This window comes from Cupressus sempervirens, chromosome 6, assembly GCF_028749045.1.
Source record: "Cupressus sempervirens isolate cs-2001-9-10 chromosome 6, ASM2874904v1, whole genome shotgun sequence".
In the NCBI taxonomy this organism is placed as follows: Eukaryota; Viridiplantae; Streptophyta; class Pinopsida; order Cupressales; family Cupressaceae; genus Cupressus; species Cupressus sempervirens.
In genome coordinates this window covers 436504171-436515143 of record NC_143123.1, presented here as the reverse complement: position 1 = coordinate 436515143, position 10973 = coordinate 436504171, and positions in this window count along the sequence as shown.

The following is a 10973-nucleotide window of genomic DNA, read 5'->3' as shown; positions in this document are numbered from 1 at the left end:
TTGTTCAGCCACTTGTTGTCTTCTAAAGTTACTATTTTTGGAATTCATTCTAGCATTTTTAATTTGTGTAGTTCTATTCGAGCTTCCATTATTATTCAAAATGTTTTAAAATAATCTATAAATATTTTTGCTATCTCTGTGAGATTTTCAACCCCAATCCCTACTGGATCTTTGACTTTTATAATCTTATTTTCATATATATTAAATATAGTTCTTTATGAAAGAATTTTTTATTGCACTCCCCTTTTGTTAACCAGGTTTCTCTTGATTTTTGTCTCCAATACATTTCTTCTTTTGCTAATATCTCCTCTTGTTTTTCTAGCATCTCTTTTTCCTTTATATATTTTTTATTATCTATTACCTTTTTTATTATTTATTCGTTAAGACTTTTTAGATTTTTTTCATTGTCTAATTTTTCTTTAAAGATATTCTTAAAATTATTTTTATTCCATTTAAGAATATTCTCTTTTAAATTTTTCATTTTTTCCACTAAACAAAACATTTAAGATCCTTTAAAGTTACCTTGCTTCCACCATACTTTGATCTAATCCATAAAGTTGTCATCAAGGAACCACATTTTTTTGCACTTAAAGGGATCTCAATGAGGTTTCTTAGGTTTAGATAATTTGATTCTTACTAGGTAATGGTTTGATCTTGCTATAGGCAAAACGGTTGTTTCTAAATCCCTATCTATCTTTCTTAATTATCCTTTAAGGAAGAATTTGTCCAATTTTTCTACTATATAAGTGAAGTTTTCCATTCTATTGGTCTAAGTGAATGTTCCATTATTATACGGGATATCTAATAATTTATCTATTTCTATCCAATTTTTGAAATCTTTGGAGGCTTGTGAGGCATAATGTATCCCTCCATATTTTTCATCCAAACTTAAAATTACATTAAAATCTCCCCCTATTAATATATTGTTGTTATTATGGTCTCTCATAAATAGGCTAACTTCTTCCCAAAACTGATTTTTATCTACAGTTTTAGTTGGGCTATATATATTTATTAGTATTATTTAAGGATCATTTTTGGCACTCTTAACTTTACAACTCATCTAGTTTTGATTAGATTTCATTAAGTCTAAATTAATCTTTCTTGGATTCAAAATTATTCCTAATCCTCCTGATTCTCTCTTGATTCTTGTAAGATTATGTTCCAACTACCTATTTTCTTACCTAGTTTTATACATTCTTCTTTGTTTAGTTTAGTTTCTTATATTAATATAATTTTTTATTCAAATTGTGTTAAGTTTCTTTTTATCAATCATTTTTTTATAGGAGTATTGAGACCCCTAGCATTCCAAGTTTTTATTCTCATATTCTCATGGGAAGGCTCTTTCATTCCCTACCTTAAGAATCTGACTAATCTTTTTTTGTTATTTTTCCTAACCATTTGCTTCCCTTAGCTCTTTTAGGGTTTTCCTTCCTCTCTTCATCTTTTTCTTTTCACTTATAGGAGTTTTAATACCTTCTTGGTTGATGGATATGCCTAAATATTCCAAATTTTCATTTGCATTACTAATACATTTTTTTTTCACTAGTACATTTGCACCCATTTTTCTACTAAATTTTTTGACCAAAGCTATGAATCTTCCATATTTTTAGTTTTCATGCCCGTGTTGGTAGCAATTTTTTTTCCTAATTTGGTCAAAATTTTGACCAACATCATTCAACCAAGTTAAAGATATCCAAACTATTCCCAAGTTGGTCAAAATTTTGACCAACTTGAGTCATAATATAATTTGGACTATACTAAATTAATTAGTTGTGTCTCTATTATGGACTATACATAAATTCGCACATGGATTCCCAAGATGAGAAATTTCACATAGGATCAATGCACATTTTTACTAAACTTTGGTGAGGGAGCACGCAGGATATTGTTTGGACAATAGCATAGTTTAGCGTGCATTTTCACTAAACTCTGGTGAGGGAGCATGTTAGATATGATTTGGGTGCCACACTAAACTTTAGTTTTGTCAGGCTCACTACATTTTTGCCAGAGTTACTTTTTGTAGTCATCTCATCACTAATTTTGGTGGGAAATTAATCTTGATCGAACTCTCTCAACAATCCTTACTACTAGTACATCATAAACCTTGAGTACAAGGTTTGATAATTTGTTAGACTTCTTGTTCATTTTTTTTTACTTTTCCCAATTCTTCCAATGCACCTTAGGAGACCTAATTGACAAACTAGGATATCATTTAGTTCATGATTTTTTTTTTGTTTTACATTGTTGATCTGCATTCTTGTAAAAAATTGAGATAGAAATCCCTTGATATAAAAGGGTATTCAACTCTTTCTAGTTGAAAGGCAACAATTGAGAAGAAGAATCCATTTGAGGAGTTAGTTGGTACTAGGTTGCAGTGATGATGGTTTTATAGCCAGATTTAGGAGTGCACCAGCAAAATGGGATGCTTTAGGCCAAAACCTTCGTAGGAAGTAGAATATGGGATCTGGAGAAGGAGGATAAGTATGTCAAGCCTGATCAAACATCATGGACATGTTGACATTAAAGGCCCTAATTAGAGTAGGTAGGAGAAGGAGAGAAGGTATAGATTTTTTCCCCACCAGAGATCTCTACAAAGATCAACAACATTTTTTTGGCTCCCCTTCAACTGCAAGAAAATTTGTTATTTCTCCAAAAGAAAATTTTCTAAATCCTTTTAATTTCTCAATCAAGGGAAGATATTTAAAGTTTATTCACTCTTATAAGGAACTAATGTAATTCAAATTTAATGGATTTTAAGGAAATACTATTCCAGTAGGAGAGCTAAGAAATTTTAGAGAAACCCTTTCTTGCAGAAAATGAAGGTATTGGTCAAACCACTGGTACAACAAGAAGGGTTGAAATGGTTCAAAGGAATAACACAAAATTAGAAAAATGAAGAGAGATTACTTCCATAAACAAAGCTAACAATAAACAATAATGTGTGCCTATCCTCATTGTGACAGTCTCGTAGGCTTTAATTGTTTTGTATTTTACCTTCTGAAGTCTTCAAGATATTTTTCTACTCACTATGCATTAACATCTTTTAGAAACTCATTCCATGATTTATGACTTAAAAACCTATACCACATTTAGTTTAATAAGAATATTGTCTCTTAACTGTATAGTAATTCTTTCTTTGTGATCATTTTTGAGAAAAGCAATTTTTGTCTCCATTCGGTTTGTGCTGCCAAAATTAACAAAACTTGAATTGTGGTCCATTAAGATTTTTAATAAAAAATCTCTTCATATTCTATCCTTTCTTTTTGTTTTGAAAGACTCATTTGTACCAATGGGTTTGGAGGATCCAATCAATTCCAAAGTTCCTTTATTGACAAAGGCTAATTATTTAATGTTGATTGGTTTTCTCCATGCATGATGCAGAGTCAATGGTCAACCATTGATTTGATGCATGAAATAACTATCCCTTTCTTTTGAAACAATACCCTTATATCTTCCTCAAGTGAAATTGAAGTAATGCGCCTACCCATTCAATCTTCTAGGTTAACACACTGATCTCCACACCTTTTAATTCATGAGATAAACTCCACTTGCAAAATTCTTCAAGCGTGTAAGTTTTCCAAGTTGCCCAAAACACCTACAAACCCCATATGACTCCAAATGACTCCAAATATCCAAGGGACTCAACCAAGGGTTAAATAAGAATTTTATGATTTATACAATGTGTATTCAACTATATTTAACCATCTAATTTGCTAAACCCAACTCCCAAAGTCGAATTCTTCCAATGCACCTTAGTAGACCTAATTGACAAACCAGTAGCACTTGACAAGATAATTAAATTTATGGACACCCTATTCAAAGTACTAAAACATACAAAAATCTTTCATATGGTCATTTTGGGCCAACATCCCTGTTTATGACTAATGCCCTATTTTTTAGCATGAAAATGGCTAATTTAACAAAGCAACTCCCAATAATATTGACTCCCAGACCTCTTAACTTTCAACAATAATCATTCATCGCATAAAACCACCAAATCCCCAAGAAATTTGTTCTAGACCTCCTGGAACCCCAAAATCCCAAATTACCTTCATTCAAACCCTAAAATCTAGGGTATCACCAATATCACCATTCCCCAAACTTCTTGATCAATTTTGTTGATCATACACCTTCACACTAATCATATAAGATGATCCAAATTACAAAATACCCCCTTCATGTGGCCAAAACTCCCCCTATTGTACCTAACCACCATTTCCATTGAAATTTCTTCACGAAACCCTCACTGTTCCATAACAATCAATCAATGTTGCATTATTTCTACATTTTAAGAGTTAGTAGGCTATTATACAGGTTAGAATAACACATCCCATGAAGCTAGGACCCTTGGATTTTCATGGAATGGTCATATTATGAAAAGAACCTAGACTGTTGTAGGAAAAACTCAAAACTTATAATTTATCAACTAATAGCAGTCGCCTAATTGTAGGTTATGTACAGGATCATGGTGTGCCAAAAAGTGGAGATCTGAAAATCTGTAGTTCTGAAATATCTCAAACCATTTCAAAATCTATTCCAACTTTTTTCCTACCCACTTTGATACTAAATGAAAAAAATTAATATCTTTATAAGGTCTACTATACCTTTTGATACCAAACCTATATGGTCAACTTTAAAAAAATCCTAAAAATGTGCTTTTGGCCTATTTTTATGTGATTTTTACTTCAAACATGTAATTGACGACTTTTTTTTCACCAAAAATTGATGAAATGAAAAGGGTTTCTTAAGAATGTTCTTATCTTTCCATAAATGTAAGGTTTGCCAAATTATGAGTTTAGTAAGTAATTATTACTTATTTTCTAATGGAGTTATGTATAAAGTGCTGACTGACATAATACTTGAGAAACAACTATAACTTTCAAATGGTAGAACATTTTTTGAATCTAAAAAATGCTTCACATTCTATGGTTCTTCTACTATAAGGGAAACAAATAAAAAAATGATTTTTGCAAAGTTTTGAATTAGTTAAGGTGGTCAGACATGAGAGTTTTTTTATTCCAAAAATACTAAAGTCAAAAATTAAATAATTATTATTTATTTAGAATAAAAATACCCAAAAATATGTGTCACATCCAAGAATGAGTCTACTATTTATATCTAGAATATTATTAAAAAATATTATCATTGATTTTGATTAAGGTGGTCAGACATACATCTACTTATTTTTGTTTTGAAATTTTTGTAATATTGCATTAAAATTCAAAATTTTGACCAATCAATTTTTATTTTTTTGAGATAAGTCCTAGTAGTTTAGAAACTAGATTCAATTTTCTACAAATTATTTTCTCTCAACTTTTTGATATAAAGTTAATAACAAGTAGAAAATTACACATCAATTTGTCATAACCCTAATTTTCTAATTTTGTATTGCCACTTAAGAGCATAGTTTGGTTGACCATGATCCTGCACATACCATGTACACTTAATCTCTATCTAAGAGCTTCTGATCTTTTACAATAATTGTTTCTATTTTAAATATTTATATTCATTTTGTAATTCAAAAAATTGATATGTCTACAACATAACAACCTAAAAAACTTGGAGTAGACACCTACTAAGCAAAAAACTTACAAAAACCTGCACAAATAAAACAAATTATATGATACATAAAATAAACTAATTCACAAGAAGCATACATGAATGAATTTAGAGGATGCATCAATCTATTATGATTATCAAAGAAGCATAGAGAACAAATTTAGAGGATGCATTAGTCTATTATGATTATAAGTTCTCTAGGAATTAAAATGGTTACATATCCCTTAAAGACTCAAAATTCCAATATTGCACAACAATCTTTAACTTATTTTCCCTCCCCGTAGTAGTCACAGAAAGTAAATTTGACTACTCCTCAAGATTGAATGAAACGCCATATTTTTGTAATTATTTTGCTTCTTGCTGCAATCCAATGGGTTATTAGTCACTCAACACAACATCCACATCCTCAACAATCCAACATGAATATATTATAAGACCTTAAGGGGAAAAGAAGCCTAGAAGGAAGCCAGGGAATCAATAGCAACCAGGGGCACAATGAAGAGAAGAGAAGCTAGGATGGAAGCCAACGACACTGCAACGTCTAGGGATAAAATGCTGGCTAGGAGGATAGAATCACCAAGGTTGAACAAAGAGTCCAAAGGATGGAGTTCTCTCATCAGAACCTAGCTAATCTAGTGATTACTACATTGAACACCCTAAATGAGAATATTAATAGTCTAGGTGAATCACTGATGAGTGTTGGTTATGGCAGTGAAAAGATGGAGAAGGCCAGCTTGGACATTGGGCAGGTTGAGGATGATTTGAAAAAAACTAGGGATCCAACGGATGCTTAGAACTAGGACCAGGACGACGTGGACAACTAGAAGACCAATGAAGCTATAGAGACCCTACAGGTTCTTGATAGGGAGAACTAATAGTTAGTGCTTTCTTTTTGTCTCATCTTTTTCTAATGTAGCTGGCTTTTTGTATCTAGTTGTGGGCCTATTGTTTGGGTTTGGCTTTTGATAAGAAAATGCATTGTAGCTAGACTTTATTTAATATTTCTATTTCAAATATGTTGTAAAATTTTTGGGTGTTAGGGTCCCTATAAAACCTATTTTACTTAATCAAAAACATGAATATATTATATGGATTGATGTCCTTCAAATCAATCATATTATAAAAATACATGCCTTCTAAGCTCTATTTGCTAAAGACAAAGGTGTTGTTGGGTTAATCTATTCCTATTCTTTAAATGGATGCTCTCAAATAGACTCCATTGCACTCACCCCCAAAAGTGATACAAGGTTGATACAAAAAGAAGGCTAGCCTTTGAAGATTTGGTGAAAAGCAACATAACTTTCCCACTACAAGCCTACAAATAAGATAACTATAAATTTTGTAATAATATTTTGATTGTATGCCAATAAAAGTGTGCAATTAAGTGACTTAAAAAAATTCCTAATAAGCAATACCACATGCAATTTACTTAATCTTCCCAAAGACTTAATCTCTATCTAAGAGGTTCTAATTTTTTACAATAATCATAAATTATATGATAACTTTTGTATATTATAAAGGTGTATTTGTTTGATTGTTAACTATAAATTTAAATTTATCTCATATTAAAGTGATATACAAAAATTACATTTTAAAATAACCTTTTAAAGAAATTAGTTTTTATTTTTTTTCTTTTTGAAATTAGAAGCCTACTCAAATCCTTAGAAGCCTAAGTTCAAAGTCTTTCAACTTTCACACAAAATTAGAGCAATTTTGCATGTGCATTTATCAAAGGATGCTCTATAATAAGGTGGATTGATGCAGAGGGATATTGGGGCTTCAAAAATTTCTTGTCAAGTGTTTAAAACAAGGCTTGTCTCCTAATGCCTTCAAATGTGCTAAAGGACATTAGTCACCCAAACCATGTACTTAATCTTCCTAAAGACCCAAGAGGATTTTAAGATCTAAAATGAACTCTTTGGATTTTATGATATTGTCTTAAATTTATTTAATTCCATATCTCCTATGGGCTACAATTCTTTACTATAAATCAGTGCATTGCAAAAATGTGGCTTTGCTGAATTTGCAGCTACAATTCTAACTGATATCCTATGTAGAACATGACCATCAATTATGTTGCATCAATGAAATGTATTTTAACATATTCTTTGACAGTCTTCTCCATAAATTTTTCATGCCACTTTCAATGGGCATGCATTCCCTCAAGATTACTAACCTGTATGTGTCTTGTATCACTACGATCTACATTCTATGGTGGCTATTTACCTAGATGAAAATGAATAATTGTTTTACAAAGATGGAGAGAGAGTGCTATTAGAAACAATAAATTTGGTACCCAAGACCAAATTTTTTTATACAATGATAGAATTTGGTCTGCCTTGAACTGTTAACTATTATTTTATTATTGCACTAGTCTTTTATCTTTAATTGACTGACTTTTATAATAATTATATGTAATTTTATGTACTCTTACCTACGAATAATGAAGATGACATATGCACTCTTATGAAGATGACAACAATTAGATTAACCACATAAATATTACCACATTTGAAAATAAATGGGGATCTACTAGATTCTCCAGTTTGAGAAGATTGGGCATTTGCAAATGCCTAATAATATCTACTAGAGTCTCCAGTTTGAGAACATTGGGCATTTTCCAGGGCACTAAGGTCTAGGTTGGGAAAAATAAAGAAATGACAATGAGGACATTTTATGCTGAGGCGCATCCATAAAACAATACATTCAACATTGAAGTTATGTGTGCAAGGTAGCCCACAAACCTGTAATTAAAGAGGTTACTTATCATTAAAACACAACTAGGTGTTAAATATATGAACCAAGTTTCCATTATAAATGTGTAATGCAATTATTTATAACAATATTAAACTGCATACCTCATTTCCTACATTGAACTCCTCAAGGTAGATGGGGCACTCACTATAGTCTGTAGGCACTACCTTCATGCAAAATTTTGGAAGCTCCTAAATAATGCTTCAACTACTTCTCTCTTCATTTTACTCATTTTCAGTAAAAGAAAAGAAAAGAAATACTTGTTTAAATAAAAGAAGCTAATCAATGTATAAAAGAAAAAATAGTTGTTAGGGTTATCTACCACTAGTCTACTACATCATAGTCTTTGAAAGAATACTTGAATTGATATATAACTATGAATTTCAAGTCCATGAATTAATTGAATTCAAATTATGTGTATACCCCTAACCTATCTTCAAGTATTATAATAATAACTCCTTCAAACAAATCGAACTCAAGAAAACACTAAATTTTGCAAGTTCCAATTATAATCAATGGACTACAAAAAACTACTAACAATAAATAGAGTCTTATTGTTGTTTATATTGAGATTTTTTAACAAAGTACATATTAGTGTAGCCTGATCTCCTATGGTGTTGGGAACATTTCGAGTGGTTAAGTTATAATATAACAATATTTTAAGAAGTTATAAGTAGAAGACACTATAGTTTCATTGGTTTCGAGTCTCCTAAGGCAAGTAAATTTATCTTACTTAAGAGAGACATAAGATTATGTTATTAATAGTATATTCTCATGTATATTTGGCTTCTTTCCATGTGATGATGTTGTGCTTTTGTGCAGGTTGTTGAAATTCTAGCAGATTGCATACACAATTATCTTTTGTTTGAGCACATTTTGAAAGTTTGGCTTGTTCCATTTGAGAAAATTTACCCTAGATTGTAAGATATTTAAAAAAAAAATTGACTATCATCTAGAAATAATTTTCACATTCATATGCACTATCAATCATAGAGTATATTGTAGGAACACTACGAATACCTATTATGATTGGGCATTGATAACAATGTTAAAAAGTTTTTTTTTTTGCATTAGTTTCCATTGCCTATGATGCACTTCCTTTGTGTATTCATTTTATTTTGTTTGGCTTATAGTCTTTTAGTTGTTAAAAATAGGTCTTTGTTTTGTAGCATTGGTAATTTTTCTCACCACATTTTGTTTATTAAATTATTAGTTATCATGAATTGCCTGAGCATATATGATTGTTACTTTTGATTTTGTATGCCTTAGAGTTCACATTGGCATCTATAACATCTTATATTAATTATGTACACACCTATGGTCACATAGAAATTTAACAAAATATCATTAATAAGGAAATAATCCATGTTGAGTATCTTGTCTCGTCTCCATGCAAAGAGTGCTTGGTAGTTTAATGTGTACTCAAATTATGGAAGTTGCAAACAACACTCATGTTACATGGAGTCACATATTTAACAATCTATTTGATCCAAATTGGAAAGTGAAGAATGACAAAATACTAAGGATATTTATGTATAATTTCATATAACAATGAAAAATAGATCTTTCTTATAACTATTGTTATTAGCAAATGCCAAGTAGGATGCATAGTTTTGGAAACATTTTATTTTACCTTCTAAGGTCTTCAAGATCTATTTGCACCAAATATGCCTCTATGAAATAAAATTTCACCCCAAACACTATTCTTTGGTACCTTTAAAGTGGTCTTAGTGGATTAAGAAATTAAACACTTGATGAAACACCTATAACAACATTCATAGTTAAGCACTCTTTTAAAAACCTTTGAGCACTTCTTCACACAATCTTTGTAAAAAATCTCATTGATTTGTGCTCAAAAAATTTTAATCCATCTATTTACTATCTTTTTATGTTCTAGATCATTGGAGACCTAGGGAATTGCACTCAAAATTGCAAAAACTTCATTGTATTATAATGTAGAAGTGTTGTTACAATTAGAGAGCACATTAGTTACACCAAATTTTTCTTTCAAAAACATATGTGCAAATATAAACATTAAGTACATGTTCAATTTTTTTATAGATAATATACACATTAGTTAGATCAAATTTTTGTTTCAAAACCATATGTACAGATATAAACATTAAGTACAACATGTCCAATTTATTTGGAGTTATATTTTCTGGTTAAGAAAGACCATGCCTAACAACATGAACCTAGAAGAAAATAATGAGATAATGGCTACATTGTGATCTTAGTTCCAAAGAAAAGCTGATAAATGTAATTGTCCTTGCAAAAAGTGTAAAGGCTTAAAGAATAATGGCTACATTGTGATCTCAATTCCAAAGAAAAGCTGATAAATATAATTGTAGTTGCAAAAAGTGTAAAGGCTTAAAGAATTGAAGAATTCTAATCACAACAATGTAGAGACATTTTAGGAAACATGTTCACATTGAAGGTGGCCATGATTTGTATCCATTGGTAAGTGTGGATTTCCTACTGGAGGAACATGGAGGTGTTAATATGCAAGCTGAGGTTAACACTCCCATGGAAGAAGATGATAATGTGCTAGAGGAGATTTTCAAAGAAGATGGTATTGGAGCAAGTGATGAAGAGGCTCACAATGATGGTACTAGTGAATCTTATAATGATGATGATGATGATCTTGATATACCTTTACT